At 37.0% G+C, this 22,676-nt stretch overlaps 1 protein-coding gene and 1 non-coding gene across 2 annotated transcripts in view; one reads left to right on the forward strand and one right to left on the reverse strand.

Moving 5' to 3' along the window:
* The window catches only part of LOC138701876 (meteorin-like protein), a 476,089-nt gene that overhangs the window by 310,535 nt on the left and 142,878 nt on the right, over window positions 1-22,676 (reverse strand). The window lies entirely within an intron of this gene.
* On the forward strand, window positions 415-487 carry TRNAY-AUA (transfer RNA tyrosine (anticodon AUA)). The gene has a single exon. It is a non-coding gene; the product is annotated as a tRNA-Tyr (tRNA).

A 22,676-nucleotide genomic window follows, 5' to 3' on the forward strand; every position in this document is an offset into this window, starting at 1 on the left:
TAAAATTGGTGTGGATTGGGAAGAGAGAATGATGTTCTGTAACCTTTATAGTATATGTAACAACGAGCCTAAGTTAGGATAGGAGAAGAAATATCAAAGGGAAGTGGAATAGAGAAAAGAGTACGAGAAGGATTCCCTTTATCACCTACCCTGTTCAACACTTATAGGATTTTGTGAAGAACTGTTTTCAGAATATGGGAGGAGTGATAGTAGGAGGAAGAAGAATAAAGTGCATAAGATTTAATATTTAAGGAGAAAAATTCGCTCCGGCGCCGGGGATCGAACCCGGGTCCTTGGTTCTACGTACCAAGCGCTCTGACCACTGAGCTACGCCGAATCCAATCCACAGCACCGGATCGAACTCTCCTCCTTCAATGTTTCCCTTTGTGGCCTGATCCGGTGCTGTGGATTGGATTCGGCGTAGCTCAGTGGTCAGAGCGCTTGGTATATAGAACCAAGGACCCGGGTTCGATCCCCGGCGCCGGAGCGAATTTTTCTCCTCAAATATTAATTGTCAGTATTACAGATATTATTCTGTAGGACTAATTAATAAATCTATAATATAACAATAATATAATAATAATAATAATAATAATAATAATAATAATAATATGCATAAGATTTGCTGATGAATGGCTTGTTAGCAGCAGAGGAGACGATACACAGGGACATGCTACTGGAGTTAAATGATAGTCGTGAGCAGTATGGGATGAAGATAAATGCAAACAAGACGAAGACCACGGTTATCGGAAGAAAACTAAGGAAGGTAAAGTTGCAAATTTTGAATGAGGTAGTAGAACAAGTGGACAACTACAAATACTTGGGGTGTACTATAAGTAGTAACATGAGCTGCTGCCAGGATGTCAAAAGGAGGATAGTAATGACCAGGGAAAGGATTTATATGTAAATACATATTTACTTATAAAGCTAATATAATTTATATTTTGCATTATCTTTATGTTTCACAATGTGTAGGGTTGAAAAATCCTACTTTTATTTTCCATATTTTTCCATATTTTAGAGTTTAGTACATATTTTCGTTAATTTCCATATATTTTCCATATTTCATATAAAACAGTCCATATTATATTAGGTTTAACAATAAAACAAAACAAAATTCCATTAACTTTTAAAAATACATTTCAACAATAGAGATTTAAACACATGTTCAGTAATCCCTTTAACATCAGAGTTATTTGAAAATTAGCAGTCCTATCAACAATGGGAAAGTAAGTTACAAAACTGTATTAATTTAATTTAAAATTTTTAACAGACTTCAGTTGTGCAGCTCAACAGTTAAATGCCAGTCAGAGTACACATAGGTTCAGTTTTGTAAATCATACTATAAAGACGGTAAATATGCCAAAAGTACGTCATTCAGTCAATTTAAAATCAAAACTAACAAGTTACATTTCAGAATTTAAAGAAGATGGTTTATCAACTGACAATAAAATATTATTTTGTAATTTGTGTCAGTGTGCAGTATCATCTACACAAAAGTTCCTGGTGCAACAACACATTACAACTAGTAAACATCAGGCCAACAAACAACTAAATTCCAAGCAGAGACAATTGTTTTTAACACAACCAACAACATCGAATGTAAGATCTGAGTTTAACATCGACCTGTGCCGTTCTCTCATCTCTGCTGATATTCCTCTCTACAAACTAAAGAATAAGGTCTTCAGGGAATTCCTTGAAAAATATACTCAACATACAATCCCGGATGAGTCAACACTTAGGAAGACGTATGCTCCATCCATCTACGATGAGACAATACAGAAGATAAGAGATGAAATTAAAGATAGTTCAATTTGGGTTTCCATTGATGAGACTCCCGACAAAGAAGGTAGACTTGTTGGTAATGTAGTTATCGGTTTGTTAAGTGAACAATATTCTGAACGAATTCTTTTACATTGTGATGTTCTAGAAAAGTGCAATAACAAAACTATAGTTAAACTGTTCAACGAAGCTATGGGTATCCTGTGGCCAAAGGGTATTATGTACGATAATGTGTTATTCTTTATTAGCGATGCTGCCCCTTATATGGTCAAAGCTGGACAAGCATTATCTGTTGTATATCCTAAATTGACTCATTTTACTTGTGTGGCGCATGCATTTCATCGTGTGGCAGAAGTGGTCAGAGACAATTTCCCTAAAGTAGATTTGTTGATTTCATCAGTGAAAAAAGTATTTCTCAAAGCTCCCAGTAGAGTTAACGTGTTGAAAGAAATGTACCCTGAAATTCCATTGCCACCAAAGCCAATTTTAACTAGATGGGGTACATGGCTAGAAGCAGTTGAATATTATGCCGAACATATAGACTCTATTAACAATGTTCTCCTTGCATTGGACTCTGAAGATGCAGTCTCAATTGATACTGCGAAAACAGTTACCTGTGACATAAGTGTGAAGAATGACTTAGCTCACATTCAGCATACATTTTCATGCATCATAAAAACGCTCAAAAGTCTCCAAAATAGGCACCTTTCACTATCTGAAAGTTTTGAAATTATAAATAGTACTGTGGAACAACTGAATCGTGGTAGAGGTAAAGTTGCAGATGCAGTAAGAGCTAAGGTGGACACTGTACTTTCAAAAAACCCTGGATATGAAGAACTACAAAAGGTTGTTGCTGTGATGAGTGGTGAATCAACAGTGAAGATTAACTTGGACTTATCCCCAGCAGACATTGTGAAATTGAATTATGTACCAGTTACTTCTTGTGACGTCGAACGCTCTTTTAGTCAGTATAAATCTATCCTCAGAGACAATAGAAGAAGATTCACTTTTCAGCACTTGAAAGAAATGTTTGTAACCTATTGTTATGGTAACAGACAATAAAAATTGTGTTTTGTTGAAACTACATTGGAAGATAAGGTACGTCCATTATATTTTTTGTTTAGTTTGATTAAAATGTACCAATATTTAACGTACATAGTCATTTTTTTATAATTTTAAGTCCATATTTAATTCCATATTTTGGTAAAAATCCATATTTAATTCCATATTTTGGTAAAAATAACTACATATATATTTACATATTTCATATATTTTTAGTCCATATAAATCCGTTCCCTGGTAATGACAAAAGAAGCTTTTAATAGAAAAGGAAGAATCCTCTGCGGACCTCTGGAAAAAGAACTAAAAAGACACTAGTGAGATGCTCCGTGTGGAGTGTAGCATTGTATGGGGCAGAAACATTAACATTCCGACGAAGTGAAGAAAAACAACTAGAAGCATTCGAAATATGTACATGAAGAAGAATGGAGCGTGTAAAATGGATAGACAGAATAAGAAATGAAGCTGTGCTAGAAAGATTGGGTGGAGAAAGGATGATGCTGAAACAGATCAGGAAGAGAAAAAGAAATTGGCTGGTCCATTTACTGGCTAAGAAGAAACTGCCTACTGAAGGATGGACTGGAAGAAATGGTGAACGAGATAAACGTTCGGGGCAGAAGATGTCAGACAAAGGACAATAATAAGATACATGAATCATATGCAGAGACTAAGAGGAAGACGGAAAATAGGAAATATAGGAGAATGATGGATTTGCAGCGAAAGGCCTGCCGTTGGGCAGAACACTATAAATGAACGAAGGAATTATCACCTAATACCATTGTATAATTATGATTTCTTTTCTTGCTATCTCAGATGAGGTTGAAAAGCTGTTTCCTTTAAACAATTTCTAGCTAATTTCTGGGATTAACATGCGCTGTGACTTGTCTCTAGATGCATGAAACAAGTCCTGAGTGTCATTCATGGACGGGTAATTGTAGCTTCTTCAATCGATTATGAAATGCCCATTGGTAATATGGATTGAATACACAACCCATTGTGCTTCATGATAGTGATCGCTGTCAAGTGAACTGAGAAATTCTAGAGCATCCTCCGTATTCTCCGGCTGTGAGTTCCTGCGACTAAGACCCTAAGATGAAGGAACCACGTTTTAGAAATAGACGGCCTATTTATCAGCTACAGAGCAGTCATTTAGAAGCTTAAAACAAAGTGAAGATATGGCAATGGTTACCTACGTGATAATGGAGGAGGTAACTTTTAATAATTATAACTACGTTATATCAAGTGTAAATAAATAAGTTTTTGTTCTTTAAAGTGCTACCACTAATTTTCGAATGACCCATGTATGTGTTACTTCTTCCGTGTTTCTTTTAACTTACCACAATTTCGATCGTATAAATTTACAAATGTGAACATTGATAAACATATTACAATGTCTCAACCTCACTACAAGAAGTATGAATCACAATGTTAATAAAATTAACTATTCGCACCGCATTTTCATGCGATTCAACTTACTTCACACCTTAGTGGTTTGTTATAGATGGGTTTGCAGGTGATAAATAATACAACGAGAAATTGCAGCAGTAACACAAACCTGCAACTCAATATGTTCAAAGGAGCTTACAGAATTTTAACGATACAAGTGCCAGACTTACACAACTGGTGACTTCTGTGGTAGCTAAGTCATGTAGGTCAATAGCTTGTTCGAGCCAGGGCCAGATCTGTGATAATTCATTGAAAAATCCATAATGACACTTTTGGCGGACAAGTTCGCAGTTGGTATTTTCTCGAGGTTCTCTCGTTTCTCGACGTTAGGTATCAACATCATGCCAACTCCATTTCATAGCATTCCCGGACCGCCGGCTTTCGATGCGAGCTCTAAGGCCTAGAGTCGAACGGAGTTGCTTGCTCGAAACCTGGATACTCAGCAAACCTTACTACAGTCTGCTGATATGGGTTCGGAATGCGCGTATACTCCGTTTCTGGAATCTGTGGAGTATACGAACTAAAATAAGTCATTTGCACAAGTGGTAAGTGGAGGGAGCCAGTCCAATGACCGCTCTGGGGGGAAAGCATTGATTGTAGACAAACGTCTGAAATGCCACCCCTACCTATCACCTTTTGTCATGCCCATCTTATCCCTTAGCGGCCGTGAATCGATGCAGCCAGCAATGCACTTCCATATTGCTAGGCACCGCCCATTCGCTTGTCGTAAGCTCCACCAAAATGCGTCGATTTACTCTACAGATTCCAGAAACGGAGTGTAGCTCGGGGTCAGCGTATAAGTTATGGAATGGAATTTACGGGAGGGGAGAACTATGGCCCAGTACGCGACCTGTTACGATCTATTGCGCTAATCCTCAAGCTAGGCGCATTCCCAAACCCACACCGCCGGCTGACTACACTAAGGTTAGCTGCGTACTCAGGTTTTGAGCAGGCAAACCCCTCGTCCTTAGGCAGCCCCCTGCGTGCGTCGCCTGCCGGCGATCGGGGAATGTTATGGGAAGATGACGAAATGGAGAAATGGTGACGGAATGACGTATGGGGAACAACGGGAGAAACCCGACAAAAACCTCAACTGCGATCTTGTCCGTCACAAGTATCAGTACGGATTTTTCTATGAAAAATCCCAGACCAGGCGGGACTCGAATCCGGGCCGCTTGCATGACAGGCCGGAGGCCTGACCATTCAGCCACCGCAGGGATTAGCGTATATGTTAACTCTTGAGTTTCGCCCGTTCTCTTCAGAATAATTATTTTATAAGCTGCAGGAGGTTTACATTGTTTAGGCTACTGCAGTCCATTTAAAGACGTGTCGAATAGATTTGCACAAGACAGACTACCTTTACGCCTTTATTAAGTGATTGAATTATAACACACGAAAAAGTGTCTCTAAACTAGACTAACAAACTTTGGGATGGGTAGATTACCTTTCTGAAACACTTTTTTGTTAAGGAATACAGCATATTGGGTTCAGACTGATATATATAACACTACCGAATCTCTAGAGATGGGTAAAAAAAGCTGGAACAGTTTTTTTTAACTGTTTCATTTGAAACCTTTTCGTATCGAAATTTCTAAACAGCTTCCCTGTTCTTTGCTGTCTGCAAAGACCACGTGTAGCGCTATCATCGACCTCCGATCGAAAGTAGATATCAATGACTGTCTTCGTGTAACAGTAGCCTATGTAGGAAGTGCAATTTAATTGTACGAATCAAATTTCCTAAAAATGTGATATTATTATTATTATTATTATTATTATTATTATTATTATTATTATTATTATTATTATTATTATTAGCCGCACACTGATTGTTCACGGTGCCCAAACGTAGTGTTAATTATTAATATACTGAAAATATTATCGGCTAATGTTTTATCGTTATTAAACTCTCCTAGGGTTATATGCGTTATTTTTACTCAAATCGATTCATTTTGAATTGTAGTTATTTACTGTACTCTTTAACAGTAACCTACGTCATAATACACTGAAAAGCTGATTTAAAGACGCAGGCAAACCCCATGTCCCTAGACCAATCTTCTCCTCACAGAGAAATGCTGTCTGTATTAGGAAAACGGGAGAATCCAGAGAAAACCTCAACTGTAACTTTGTAACTGTGGCACGTGTCACTATGAATTTATCAAAGGAAACATCACAAGTTCAACCGGGACTCGAACCCGGACTGCCTGCGTGACAGGCTAATGGTCAAGACCACGCAGTTACCCAGAAGTTATCCCTATCTCCTGCTTCAGGCATAAACATACTGTAGGCCTTTTTTTCGAGGCCGCAGAAGTTGGAATTCTGCTGTACATTCAACCTAATAGACGTTCCATTGCAGTGATGTGACAATAATTTTAAATTTCCTGTTTGATAAAGGCAGGTCAAGAAAGAGCAAACCTACTACTTCTGATTCATCTCGAACCATAATGCCACTTGGAATGACGGAGGAGAGGAAAAAAAAACGTTAAGAAAGAAACCCATTAGCCGATAATCTTCCCGCTAAAGGAGTGTAATTGATGGTAGAAGATTGGTTTCGGGAGCATGACTGACGGACCAGAGCTGAGTCATGAGTTATCGGGGTATCTACCTGGGAAAGTGCACTACCTGGACTGCTCTAATGGCATAAGAAGTGCTCTGAGGCTTTGTGTTCTGCGAGATGCTCAAAGTCAGTCGATCCCATTGTGTTACAATCATAACACGAATTCTTTCAAAGCTCGCTCGTAGTTAAAGATAGCTAGGTTCGTGTCACATTACGAAGGTCCATGATTTGCATATCGTCACGGCTTTGGCTAAGATATCGCATGAAGTCCTCATCTATTTTCGCATTATTGCAATTTAGTTCCACCATTTTCTCATTTCAGATCGCAGGATATAACTGACACAAACTTCCTTAAAAATTTAAAATTCAAGACGTATTCAGTAACAGAAAACTATGACATTAAAATGACAATTCCCAAGCAAATTCTTACAAAGGCTCAATTTCAGGCGTTCCCAAATTTTTGAGACCGTGCCGTCCTTTACGTGTCACATTTTTCCGTGCGACGTCCCTGTTCCCAAAATTAAAAAAAAAATAAATAAATAATAATAATAATAATAATAATAATAATAATAATAATAATAATAACCAAATTCAATTTGGTCTTTTTTTCCCAAGAAAGTAAATGACGGTAGTCATTTACATTACTTGCTTGTTGTGCCTCTGTAGCCAACCAGTTAAGATCACATTGTATTCGCATTTTAAAAACATTAGCCAAATATGACACTTTAATCTCTTTTACGCAAATCATTGCTCAAATCTAATGGAACAACATGCTGTAGATTCAATTACCAACACGTTGTCTATTAATTAATTAATAATAATTATTAAAATTATTATTATAAGGCGTGTCGGTAATGGGTATAAAACGATAATGTTTCGATGTTTCAAACCTTGCAATCGAAAATATATACTATAACGGTACCGACGCCACTTAAGTGAGAAAAGATGGTAAAATAAGGTTAAAAACCAATAGGCCTAAATAAAAAAAAACTTTAAAATTGTCTTTAATATGTGAAAATACAGTACATAAAAATTTAATGCGCATTTATGGCCTTGTCAGCTGCTCTAACGCTATTTTTAGAGCTCTGGTGCACAGAATTTTTAAATGACACTAAACTGTGATCACAATTTCCAGTAGGTTTCGTTTTTTTTCTTTATTCCATACAAAAAGTTACAGGCCTACATCTTCGAAACTACTGATGCTACGTGCATTTTCCGTACACACATTCTTTAGCTACTAGAAATTTTTTTCTCTGGAATAGAAATTTGTTATTGTTGCACTGAAAAATATGCGTTCATATAAGTACCTCTAAAATTCATTCTTAATATATAAATGTTTATCTTAAAATTTTAAAAGCCAATATACAAGTAAAAATTGTGCTCCACACATTTTAAAAGAATATGCTTTAAGGAATAAAATGTCATAGGAAATTTATTAGGAAATTTAACTTATCTTTAAAAATGGCTAACATTATCCATTTTAGTGAATTACTGTCCTGGTATCTTTTTAGAATTTTGGGCCCCATTTTTTTTTTCAAAATTAATCTCGAATTTAAGTTGTTGCAGCAACAATATTGCTACATACAGAAAAAAAATTGAAAATTTGCATCAATTAGAAAAAAATCAGTATCTCCTCCCCTTTGGATAAGATTGGCCTGAAAATATGAACAATAAACGCACTGAAGTCTAGAAACTTCATCGCATTTTTCAAACGTATAACTTGAAATAATTATGCGACGCATAATTACAGCCTGAAGAAGTTTATATATTTTGCAGAGTAATTCTATTTCTCAGTACAGTCTATTCTTTGAGCATAAGTACCTATTAATTGCAGACAGGTGTCGTTTCGAACAGGTCTACGTGATTCTAAGAAATAACATTTTCATAGCATATCACAGATGAACTCTAAAAAGTATAATGCATGACATAACACGCGCATGGAAGAATAGTTCTCTCTTTGTTCGGTTTCAAGTTCGTTTTAATGCACTGTCATGTTCAAGTCGCAGGAATTAAAACACTGTGTCGCTACAAAAGAAAATTCCGCTGCCTCTCGTGTATATAAAAGAATGAAATGTTTATGATAGCGGTCGTCAATTTTGTAATCTCATTTCCTTCTCCGAAAGCAGCTATGTCCATAAACTCCACTTTGTGATATATTCTGGCCATTAGCAAGAAAGAATTATGCCCCTCCATCAACTTAAAATACACAGCAGGTAGATTTATTTTTATGTCCTTGTTGTCATGTCCCGCCATCATGCATGAGACACTACTTTTCTACTGTTATTTCCATAAATTAACTGTCACTGCTGAATATGAACTATTGCTAGAATTGCTTTTGGCAGTTCCTGTTCACAAGATTTTTTTATACATATTTCATTCCGATACTCTATATATAGCACGGAATCACTCATGGTACTTGTGTCAATACGGTACTTCAATGGTGTAATAATATGGTATGTTTATCCTATACTATAAGCTACTTAACAAGCTAGCCTATATTCTGAAATGGTGCGCGTATGGATTTCTCTCACTCTTAGACGTATTTAGTAGTATCATTCACCTACATGTTGCGATTGTCCCTTATTGGTGTCATAAAATATGGACCACACCTAAAACTCATCCGAAAATTATAGACTTTTTTACGACAAAAATCTTTAGCAAAAGACAAGTGAATATGGGAGACCTGTATGAAAGAATCCTCCCCTGACTGAAAGAGTGCGAAATACAATTCTTCGAGCATTTCTCTCCGTCACCATACACGTTCTTAGTAACTGCTAACATCTCCCAATACCCTATCACATAATATTAGTACATTATGCAACGAGCCTATAATGATAGTAATTACCATTATAGGCGAGTTTCATACGACTTTTTATGCTCGCCCATATTTCTAACTTGAAATTATGCAGATGTATACATTTTATTTGTATCTGACAAGATCGGAAGTGACCTTGTTCTAGGTCGTGAATTGTGAGATGTGCGCAGAGGCGAAAGTATTGATTTTTTCCGAGGAACAATAATGTCATTGACCTTGATGTAATCCCGTTAAACTTGATATAACCTTGATTATTGAATTCGACATTGAAAAGCGAGATGACAAATTGAATTTATTTGAATATTATTTACAATTAACGCTAATTATTATAGTAACAGAACATAACCTTCTGCGACAGTATTGGATTTCCAGCCTCCGTGACTTTTCGCTAATTCTCTTTCGATTGGATATCCGAGCATAATCGATACTTGCGGTTTTATAACGGTACAAAGCTGACTTGTCATTGGCTGAACGCCTGTACTTTAATGAGTAGGTGTACTTTAATGACATGCATTAAAGGACTGCTACCAGGTGTATAATTACTACATTTCGGCATGGTCGAGCATAAAAATAATTTTGCTTTACAGATAAGTTCATTAGAAGTTCAAGAGGATACTGGTTACCATATCTGGAGGCGTTAGCGACTATGCGGATGACGTGAATTTGTTAGGAGAAAATCCACAGACTATTAGGGAAAACACGGAAATTTTACTTGAAGCAAGTAAAGCGATCGGTTTGGAAGTAAATCCCGAAAAGATAAACTATATGATTAGGTCTCGTGACCAGAATATTGTACGAAATGGAAACATAAAAATTGGAGACTTATCTTTCGAAGAGGTGGACAAGTTCAAATATTTTGGACCAATAGTAACAAATATAAATGACACTCGGGAGGAAATTAAACACAGAATAAATATGGGAAATGCCTGTTATTATTCGGTTGAGAAGCTTCTGTCATCTAGTCTGCTGTCAAAAACTCTGAAAGTTAGAATTTATAAAACAGTTATATTACCGGTTGTTCTGTATGGTTGTGAAATTTGGACTTTCACTTTGAGAGAGGAACAGAGATTAAGGGTCTTACAGAATAAGGTTTTTAGGAAAATATTTGGGGCTAAGAGGGATGAAGTTACAGGAGAATGGAGAAAGTTACACAACATAGAACTGCACGCATTGTATTCTTCACCTGGCATAATTAGGAACATTAATTCCTGTCGTTTGAGATGGGCAGAACATGTAGCACGTATGGACGAATCCAGAAATGCATATAGAGTGTTAGTTGGGAGATCGGAGGGGAAAAAGACCTTTGTGGAGGCCGAGACGTAGATGTGAGGATAATATTAAAATGGATTTGAGGGAGGTGAGATATGATGATAGAGACTGAATTAATTTTGCACAGTATTGGGTTCGATAGCGGGCTTATGTGAGGGCGGCAATGAACCTGCGGGTTCCTTAAAAGCCATTTGCAAGTAAGTTAGCGAATGTACAATTTGAGAAATACTACAGAATAGATAAACTTCGGAAATGGATTTCGACTTCTTATTTCAAATCTCTATGTTTTCCTTACAAAGATATCGAATCTGAGAGTATTCGTGTTTTTCTTCAAATCTCTAAAAATTGTTTACATTCTTGAAAATTTTTGTATTCAACAACAACCACCACCACCACCACCAACACCACCAATACTACTACTACTACTATCACAACACTCCAATTTTTACAACAGTTCTGCTTATTTTAACAAACATTAATTGATTACAAATGTATCTGTAATCAGCGCATAATGAATACACTGAACTATAGCTTATGTAGGCTATCCCTCCTCCGCTTTGTATAAAGATGGAAATGTTTTACGAGTCAGTTATATGGCTACGAAACCCGAGTTCGATTCCAGATAAGGGCACGGTATAGAACAGTCGTACAGGACGTGTTCGCCTCCTACGAAATGATTAGCATACCGAGTGTCCTTCCTCAGTGGTTACAGTACAACTCTGACCACAGTTCACCCATTGCAACTCTTCACAATATGTACAACCAACATTCACGTCGTCTCATGTTTTGAGGGAAAAGTCATTCATCGTTATCTGTTAACAAGGAAAAGACTTAAAAACGTGTTCTAACTTCAGCTACATTTTTCTTCTATATGTCTATAATGGTTATAGAAACAGGATCTTCATTCTTTGTATTTAGTTTGTCTCAATGTATTGTATTTAGAATTATCTGGAGTTGCTACCTGCGTTTATTCGTTTTCTGATTTTTCAACCGAAATATTCATATACGTATTAGAGCAGGAATTGTCAGCCTTTTGAAGATATTGAGCACCGCCCACATGTATTACTAAGTGAGCGAGAACCATGAAATCGAATACGTTTAGTAGGCGTATATAAATACTTAAAAAAAATAAAGAAACAAATAAATGAATTTTTTACACACTTAACTAGAAAATGATATCCTTGAACTTCAATGTTACTCAGAATTTCAGTGACGTCCAAGGAGAAGTCGCTAGAAGCTATACGTAAACAGTCCTGCAGATGTGAACTAGTCAATCGTGTTTTGCTTTGTTCTTGAGGGATTTCATAAGTAAGAAAGATTTTTTTTGTGCAAAGGTAGGTTGTCCGGAATATAACCAGAAATTTTAGAGAAACATTCTGCAGTATTTGGTGTCTTTTTGTATCTTCTACTCTCCAAAGACTATGAATTTCTCCTTTTAAACAAATATTTCAGATCTAAGGAGGACTGGAGATCTATCAATACTGAAGCTCCGCATGAGGAGCGATATTATTCACTTGAATAATCTTGATTTCTCTGATTTAGTCCACATTGAATTAAAAGGAGTTACACATCACGAAATACGGCACGGCCAATCAGGTCTCTAAGATATTATAATGGATGAATGAGAACACTATTTACTCTGTATTATTATGATGTACCGTAGTACATATGATATTTCCGTGCAGATAGGTCTGCTTCATATGATGAAAGATGAGTGGAATAGAGAAAAATTCTCTCCGGCACCGGGATTTGAACCCGGGCTTTCATCTCTACGTGCTGACGCTCTATCCACTAAGCCACACCGGATTCCCATCCCAATGCCGGATCGAATCCTCTCAGTTTAAGTTCCATCTCTTGGGTTCCCTCTAGTGGCCTACCCTCGTGCATTGCGTCATAAATGTATGACGGTGACACAATGTCCAAACATGTGCATCATAATAATATATGATATGCGGAAAATAATCATTTTGTGATTTAAGACGGCGCTTATTCCATCAGATCCCGGCCACTTAGTCACTCATAGCGAGTGCACCTCTGCACATGTGTGGACATTGTGCCACTGTCATACATCTATGCCGCAGTGCATGAGGGTCGGCCACTAGAGGGAACCCAAGAGGTGGAACTTAAACTGAGAGGATTCGATCCGGCGTCGGGATGGGAATCCGGTATGGCTTAGTGGATAGAGCGTCAGCACGCAGAGCTGAAAGTAGAGCTGAAAGTCCGGGTTCAAATCCCGGTACCGGAGAGAATTTTTCTCCGTTCCACTCATCTTTCATCACTATTTACTCTGGCTCATACAACAAAGTTTGAATTGAAAAATGGACTTCAGGAGTGTTCGAGCTCGAGAGCACAAATTGTCATTGAAAGAGCACCATGATGATCGTGAGCACCAGGTTGAGAACGCCTGTATTAGAGGTTTAATGAGATCATTGCGTCATTTTTACATCAGGGGGTTAGCTTCTAGGAATGCGTTTTACGTGTGATTAGAATAATATTTTAAGTTAGATCTAGGCTATACAACAATCACCATCTTCATTATGATCACAGTCTTTGTTATAACCAGTATAACCCCGTAACTTTCATTATCGTTATTACTAGGCTTAGTATTCCAGCTACTAAAGACTGAAGTTAAAATCACATTCAGTATAAAGTACGCCGACCACAGGTAATGTAACGGGTAAGGCTATAAACAAACAGATCGTCGCTGCGAGTTCGTGGAGTACAGTCAACTCCCAACATTCTGAAACTATAGGCCTACTAGTAAACATATGCTTGAGCAGTGTTCATTTTCGCCGTGATCTTTGCAGTGAATAATAACGTTCATTCGTAAGTTACGGAACTTGAACATATGCGGATGTCACTAGAAATGATTTTATATTGCAAGAAATGCTTTCAATAGCACATGACGTTATTAGTGCATGATGTAGTACAAGATATTGTCTGATATTTTTTCGTGTTTCATTAGGATATTGCATGTTCTTCTTCACTGAAAACCAGAAAATCAATAATTGAAGAATTATACACATTTTCTAATAATTATTTAACATCAATGATTATTAATACACCCTTATTGTTAAAAAGCGATGCTGCCCCCTTCCATTGGTGATTCCCAAGTAGCTATTATAGAAGGACTAAGATGAAATAATTGTTTTATCTTAATAACTAATCAAAAAATTTCTTCCACTAATTTTATACGTACCTTTCTAGAAATTCCCTAAAATGTAGATTATTTAATTTATTAATTGGAATGTTGGCACTGAACATCGTGGTAGGCTACACAACTCTATGCTAAAGTCGAGTTAATATCTTCATAATTTTCAGATTTTCACGGTACTGGTTCTTTTGGAATACGTTCAACATACCTTCCGTGCCTTTTGGTATTGTAGTGTCTTTGAATGCACTGTTTTTTGTCACTTGCACGTTTATTTTACACAATTTATATGTAATGTTGTCTATATTGACAGTAAAAATATTAGTTCAAATATCCTCAATTATGCACTGCAGTATTACACGCTTGAGTGTCTTACCTAAGACATTTTACCTCTGCAATGAGCTTTCAATCAGCCACAAAGATGTAGTTATTTAAATAATACGACTAGTAAGAGCAGTGATCGATAAGACTACTCACTATGACTGCGTCCCGATTTTGACTTTCTAGACGAAGAGGGCAGAGAATGTGTAACTATTTTGTATACGAACGTACTTATACCTGCGCTGTGACGTCACATATACTTCGAATGAGACAACTTCATTCCAGTTTATAGGTAGCTAGAATACGGACCCTAGTTATTGCTATTATTTTTGCTCCCGGAATTCTGAAACAGTTTGTTTTCAAAATCTAAGTTTCGCAGCCATAAAAAGAAACAAACGTCAACATCAGTTTCGTAAAAACTTCAATTGTGAATATTTTAACATCGCAGGTGTAATAAATAACTATTATAAAGTTCGTAGGGTGTTAAAGTAAACCTTTCGGCGCTCTATTTTCTAATTTCATGTTCGGATAAGGTTCTACGCCCCCTCTTGATAACCTGGAGGCCATCTTGCAAAACTACTTGTTTGGCACGTCCGAGGAGCCTTCTGTAAATTACACGGGCAACTCCGCCCTTTGCTTATACTGAAGTGACTACATCCCCATACATAACAGACAGGTATCACAAACGTGGTATTATACAGCGGTGATACGCCAACAATTACTACTACGTCATAACCGACCGCTTGGATTTCCTGCTCCAAAACTGTGGTTAATACTTGAAATTACATCTGTCTGAACAATCAAGAAATTTGGCAGCTAGAAAAATGAAAGAAAGAAGACTGGTAGGGAGAGGTCTTGGATAGCCACGTACACCATAGCACACGTAGAGCTCCTCCTAACTGCTCTATACAATTTGGTAAACACAAGGCTCCAGCCGAAATGAGAAATGTCCCGGAAACCGGTCGCCAGAACGGTTCGGATATTCCAGTTTGTGGGTCAAATAGGCGGTGAACTATTGTGGCGAGTGGTGGTCCTACCTATTTATAACGCCCATCTCGGAACTCCTTCTAAGAAAGACCACTGTTAAAACAATGTACTCGGCAAAGCTATGATTTACCCGGACTTTCAAAGCTAAGTGAGGTACAAAGCGGGTGGGGAATTTTTTTCTTTTAAATGCTGGTTACATTTTACAAAGTGTAGGCCACTAAACTGGATAAATGTACTGGACGAATTCTTCTTCCGTAGAATGGTCAGCCGCGGCATACAATTACTCCAGGTTTCTCCGTTCCTCTTTTTCTGCCTTCCTTCATGATGGAGCCGATATTTATTTCCGAAACGTCGGATGTCTCTTCATTTATGACAGGCAGCAATTTATTATCCAAAAACCTCTCACGACGCTGATCACTAGAAGAGTTTCAAATCGTATTTAATTTCCATGACAGCTGGTTGAATAACTTTTAAACACATTTGTTTAAACAAGACAACGCAAGAATCTGAAAGTTTGCTTACGAATACACATGTGCCTACAAATGAACTGTACTGAAATAGTTCAGTAGGAATTTAAAAATAAACAGGGAAACATCGGTTCCCAGGTTGCCGTTAAATAACATTATGTAATTTATTTGTATAGAGGTTTCAAATTTTATGAAATATTACTGTAAAATATATAACTTACATTTATGAAATTTATGAGCTCAAAGCTCTTTACTTACTATTTAATATAGGTATAGGTTTGTGTTATTTATCTTTTACAGATTATGAGTTACTGAAACTTAACGGTGTTACGCACCAGCGTCACTTACACTTTATTCCTAGATAAAATTTATTCTAAAACAGATACAGAAGATACGTCTGTTTCAAGATGTATAGTCATTCATGTATGTGAAAAAGCATGACCAACAAACTTACTATCGATAAAACAACAAACATAATACCGTGTGACACAGAAGTCAGTTGACAAATGGAAAACATTACTCTAATTGGAAATACAATTGTATATAGTATGTTCACTACTGCAAATGTTAAAAATGTGCTCCATTTATTCAAAGACAGTGTCTCACTCGATCCTGACATTCTTCGTCACGCTTAAAAGTGTTTCACAAACCCCCATAGAAAGAAATCAAGGGTGTGAGGTCTGGTGACCGCGGAGGCCATGACTGAGGTCCACCTCGTCCAACCCAGTGCACACCGAACATCTCATTTAATTTCTGGCGAAATCTTAGAACACAATGTGCCATGGCCCCATCTTGTTGAAACACATTCTTATCCGTTTGTTCAGTGGCAAATCATACAGAAACTCCATTACAGTGCTGTCCAGGAATTCCTCATATGTGTGTTGGTTTACATTTCCGTGAAATATAGTAGAGGTCATAACAGAAATTTGTAAAGTTGCATGCAATTTTGTAGCTTGAGAGATGATTTCTTGTTGAAAAGCGGATGTAATTTAATGAGTCGTGAGTAGGCCAATTTAAGTTTGTTATTGATATGATGTTTCCATGATATACGGCGATGTAAGTGCACGTCAAGATATTTTACAGCTTCATTCTTTGGTCTCCACGGTATCACGTTGGTTGAAAGATTTATGCATGGAGGATTAGCAGGACGACACAAAGTAATTACCATTGCTTCGCATTTGTTGTAGTTCAATGCAATGCGCCAATTTTCAAGCCAAGGGCATATGAAGTTTAAGGTTTCCTGAAGGTGATTTGAGGCTGTGTTAATGTTGCGATGGGTTGCATTAGGCTATATGTACTGTATAATTTTATATTATGAGAACATTCAAGCAGTCTTTACTTTTAAATAACACAAATAATGAACACGTTTATTTATAACTTTAAAATAATATTATTTTGCATACACAAACGAATATAAATTGAGAATCTCGTTGCTTGTCTTACGTTTTTCGAAGCTTACGGTCACAAGTAGATACTCAATATGAAAGTAATGTAGATTTTGTGCCAAGTACTTGTAAATACATACTAATGTAAATAATTCACGGAGTTATGCATCAAGTTAGCGGCTACTCATGCAATTTTCTTAGGACATTAAAGCGGTTGACAAGACGTGTGTGTGGTAATTGGTTAGCTAGCCTAGTAAATTCTAGTCCGGTTGCCAATTAAAGAAATAGAATATTCGTTTATACAGGCTCTATTTTCCTCAGCGAAAACTACTAAGTTAGCATGGGAATGTTATGAAGGTAGACGAACCCGAATGAATTAATTATATATTCGTGGTATTCATAGGCTTCAAATTCAACAGGTGTCAACCACACCAGAATATAAACGGACAGAACACGGTATGCGGGCTCTGGTGAGAAATCTATATCATTTTTGGAGACGTGAACCGACTAAAACACTTCAAATTACCGACTTAACGTATAAAATTCCTGCACGATCCTGTCTCGACCAATGGGGGTCGGAGTTTTCCCACCTGCATAGTGGAAAAGTGGCGATCGTATTAAATTAAAGACCAACGTGTTACTTGGGCACCAAATTGTTCGCCAGCACAGTTCAAGGTAAGTAGATAACAGCTACAGTAAGCAAAATGTAGATTAAAATGAACAGAGGGAATATTTTGGTTTATTACCAAGTTACTCTCCCCCAAACCTAATGCGGGGACAGACGTAGTTCTACGTCAGAATAATTCTGCAAGACACTGGCGTACATTTACCCTAGCACTTCAATATAGGCTACACCGATACCCGCATTACACTAGACTCACTCAAGAACCGTAGAAATCATACACATGTAATCAAAGAAATTGAGAGGAAAATGTCATCTTCAGAAAAAAAAGAACCGGAAAATACACTTAAGCTGGGTCGAGGCACGCGTTCGGAATCAGAGATGATCAACTGGGAAAGGAGGCAACAACAAGCAGAGATCTAATTGGGTGTTACAACAATATCCCCAAAAGTACAATATTAAGTGAATTAAGTGACCTAAGTGTAAGCAAGTGGCAAAGTAAATGGGATCAAACATCGAAAGTTGCAATTAAAAAAATTGTCTTTTCAAAATTATCAGAATAAAACTAAAACTCAATTTATTATTTTACGACGCTTTATCAACTATTATGGTTATTCAGCGTCTGAATGAGATGGTGATAAGCCAGCGAAATGAGTTCAGGGTCCGGCGCCGAAAGTTACCCAGCATTTGCTCTTAATGGGTTGAGGGAAAACACCGGAATAAACCTCAGCCAGACAACTTGTCGCAACCAGGATTTGAACCCGAGCCCGCTCGTTTCACGGTCAGGCATGCTAACCGTTACTCCACAGTTCCTAAAAAAATAATAAAAAGGCCCGAATCTTGGTGGAAGTCCATCTGTATGTAGGCAACAAGTTTCACACGATTGTTCACAAGCAGCATACATATAGGCGCTCTTGTTTACTACACGTGCGCAAGTGCGTTGTATCCGGAACAGTAAAATTAAGTAGGCTTTTTTTTCTGGAACTGTACGTTATTACACCTAGAACGAGATAGACTAAAATCTGCAGTGTTAAGAAATAAGAAATGTCCACCGAAAAAGAGGACCTAATTATGAAATAATTAAAGAGTTTAATAGCTTCATAAACGTCATATGATTGGATAAATTGTAACAATTCATAGTAATTGAAAAAGTTGTAGAATAGCATCACAATCTTGTATATACTTAGTATCCCACAACCATATTTCATATGTAAACTAATAATTGTAAATGGAAATCCCATATCATAAATGCAATTGAAGACCGAGGTCTACAATCTTTTTTCTTAAGTTAATACTTGTATAATAATATGTATTTCCCTGTATGTGCATTGATCCTGGTTGAGTGGAAGAGAAGGTCTGATGGATGTAACTCCGCCAGAGAAAATAAAAAATTATTATTATTATTATTATTATTATTATTATTATTATTATTATTATTATTATTATTATTATTATTATTATTATTATAAATAGAAGAATGAAACGACTGGAAATTTTGGAAACAAAAGACAAACTCCTAAAGGGGAAAAGTCTAAGAAAAAGAAGAAACTAAATATAAAACGGATGTTGTAAAGCACGTAGCATTACTCCAAAGTAATGGAGCATGCAGAAATGAAAAAAAGAAAACAAACAAACAAACAAACAAACAAACAAACAAACAAAACAAAAAAATCGTAAGATGCAGAGTTTTTCACGAAATTCTCCCCCGGTTTATGAGATGATTCCTGAGGTTATTTGGAATAAAAAATTTAAGTTTGAGATAGGTGCTAAATCCTTTCCGTCAGCGAGCTGTGGAAAAGGCCGAGTTGAGTTCACAACTTCACGACCAGGTGATTGAGTTACCTGCTGACAAATGTGCACAACTAAAATTCAGCAGTGAAGAATTGCACAAGTTCTGGCTAGAGAAGAAATGAATATCGTGGATTGGTATCAGCAGCTTTAAGAGTTCTTACTCCCTTGGTAGTTCGTACCTCTGCGAGCTCGGGCAATGATCAACATAAAAACAAAAGCAAAAAGCAGACTGTCTCTTAAAAATCTCTTGAAAACGATCTTATTATGTGCGTTACAAAATTTGAACCAGACATGACAAAATTAGTTCAAACAAAACACTGTCATGTTTCACACTAACTTTTGTGGTTTTTGCAAAACAAAATGAAATGTTCCTTATAAATTGTACAGTATTTGTTCTATTTTTATGGCTTATTACATTATTATTAAATTTATTTAAATATTTTCTAAAAAAAATCAAAACAACATTTTAAAGTCATCGGCAACTCTCCGACACTCTCGACCCACCGGTTGAGAAACACGCCTTAACCTGATACACGATGTCTTTCATCCACTCCCCCCAGATACAGTAATCTAACATTTCTAGTGCTCCATTCACTATGACGTATTTTAAAAATGTGTTGTAACTTCGTAATTATGAATGTGCTCCCATTAATATAATTATATTTTTTGTTCCAAATAGGCTAACCTCAGGAATCACCTCCATAAACCGGGGGAGAACTTTGTGAATCACCCTGTAGACTCTTACTCCGTAATTATGAATGTGACTCCATTAATTTAATTACTTTTTTTTTTTTTTCAAATAACCTCAGGAATCACCTCCATACACCGGGGGGAAAACTTTGTGAATCACCCTGTAGATTCTGTAGAATGTTAAAATGTTATTTTTTATTTAACGAGGCTCGCAACTGCAGAGGTTATATCAGCGTCGCCGGATGTGCCGGAATTTTGTCCCGCAGGAATTCTTTTACATGCCAGTAAATCTACTGACATGAGCCTGTCACATTTAAGCACACTTAAATGCCATCGACCTGGCCCGGGATCGAACCCGCAACTCTGTAGAATGTGATCCCATTAATTCAATTACATTTTTTTCCAAATAACCTCAGGAATCGCCTCCATAAACCGGTGGAGAACTTTGTGAATCACCCTGTAGACTCTTATTCCGTAATTATGAATGTGATCCCATTAATTTCAGTACATTTTTTTTTTTTTCAAGTAACCTCAGGAATCGCCTCCATAAACCGGGGGAGAACTTTGTGAATCACCCTGTCCGTAATTATGAATGTGATCCATTAATTTCAGTACATTTTTTTTTTTCAAATAACCTCAGGAATCGCCTCCATAAACCGGGGGAGAACTTTGTGAATCACCCTGTAGACTCTTACTCCGTAATTATGAATGTGATGCCATTAATTTCAGTACATTTTTTTCCAAGTAACCTCAGGAATCGCCTCCATAAACCGGAGGAGAACTTTGTGAATCATCCTGTAGACTCTTCCTTATTGTCTATATCAACTATTCAGATGTGACGAAATGAAATGACGATAACACCACAATGGTGAAATGAGTGACAGGCTAAACTCTCAGTATATGCATCGCATCACCTTCACTCATCACAAATTTTACAAAACGTTGTCAATGCCCAATCTCCTCGTTTTTTGTCTGAAGATGCAGACCAAGTAATTGAAATTTTAATTTCTACATTCAGGGATGTGGCTGTATATTTTCCTATCTTATTAGAAACAATTCCACAATGGGGAAAGCACCAGTATAAAGAAGTAATGACCCACAACGTAAGTCTATAAATGAACTTGCAATGGCATAAAACGATAAAAAAAATGATATTTAAGATGACCGACACATTCCAGATGAACACTTCACTCATGAGCTTTCCAGAAGGAAAATCAGACCCTGGTTTTCTGAGAAACACTTTGCACAACAGCTGCTCGCAGGGTTCAATAAATGAACAATGAAAACCGCATTGCATATCACGTGGGTGGTTTTCCCTGGTTAAATTGAATGTCACCGAAACTAAAGAATAGCTCGACATCTCAATCTCCAGAACATACAATCAAGAAAAGAAGCCTCCCCTTATTTGTCAATCTATTCTTCCTGTACTATCTAAAGACGAATCACACACAGTAGACAGAAACTAGGTCATCAAATCCATCGCTGCACAATAGAGATTGAAAATAACAGCGAAAAGAACCGTCGATATGTTTTGTATAGAAACCGCTATGACATTTCAATTGCGTTTTAATTCGAAAGAATTATACAACAAACGTAAATGGAATGCGATGCTAAAGGATCTGCTAGAGGAAGATGCAGATTACAAGTTTGAGATCAATCGTTTGGCCCAATCTCCAAATGTCATTCCATTATTCATTTGTCATTCTCGAGGCGATTTCAGCCGATGGTAATAATGGTTTAGCTTCTGAATAAGATGGCATTCCTGCGGCTGATTTGGGTAGTAACGACATGACAAGGGTTGACGAGTAACTGATGTACTAGAATAGAATAGAAGGTTGCGAAGTGGGTGTGGCTATTTCACATCTTCGAACCCTTTCTTTGAAATTTGCCTTATACCGTATTACATCAGGGTGGTCAAACTCGCCTTAATTACAGTCATCGCATATGAACACGTAATTTCATTTTAATATATGCAGACGTCCGTCATTTTATTGCTATATTATGTAAATGAGGGGAGAAACCATAAAGGTGGCATCTCAGAAGGAAACAACGGGAATAACTTGCTAATGGGGAATACCTCGACTAGACGCATCCGTGCTATTGGTCTGATTAACAACGCTATTCAGTCTTGTAGTAAACACAGTCTTCACCTACTTTTCATTCTTAACACACAACAAACTTCGTCAAGTGAGATGTACTGCCTGATAATACATGTACTGATCAGCCAGAACCTCAATCAGAGGACCCATGTGGAGTATACAACAATATTGTATCTCGAGTTGACTGATAACAAAAAAAAAAGGCTAATAATAATTTTAAGTAGGCCTATATAATAAT

Source organism: Periplaneta americana, chromosome 6 (assembly GCF_040183065.1).
Source record: "Periplaneta americana isolate PAMFEO1 chromosome 6, P.americana_PAMFEO1_priV1, whole genome shotgun sequence".
Classification (NCBI taxonomy): Eukaryota; Metazoa; Arthropoda; class Insecta; order Blattodea; family Blattidae; genus Periplaneta; species Periplaneta americana.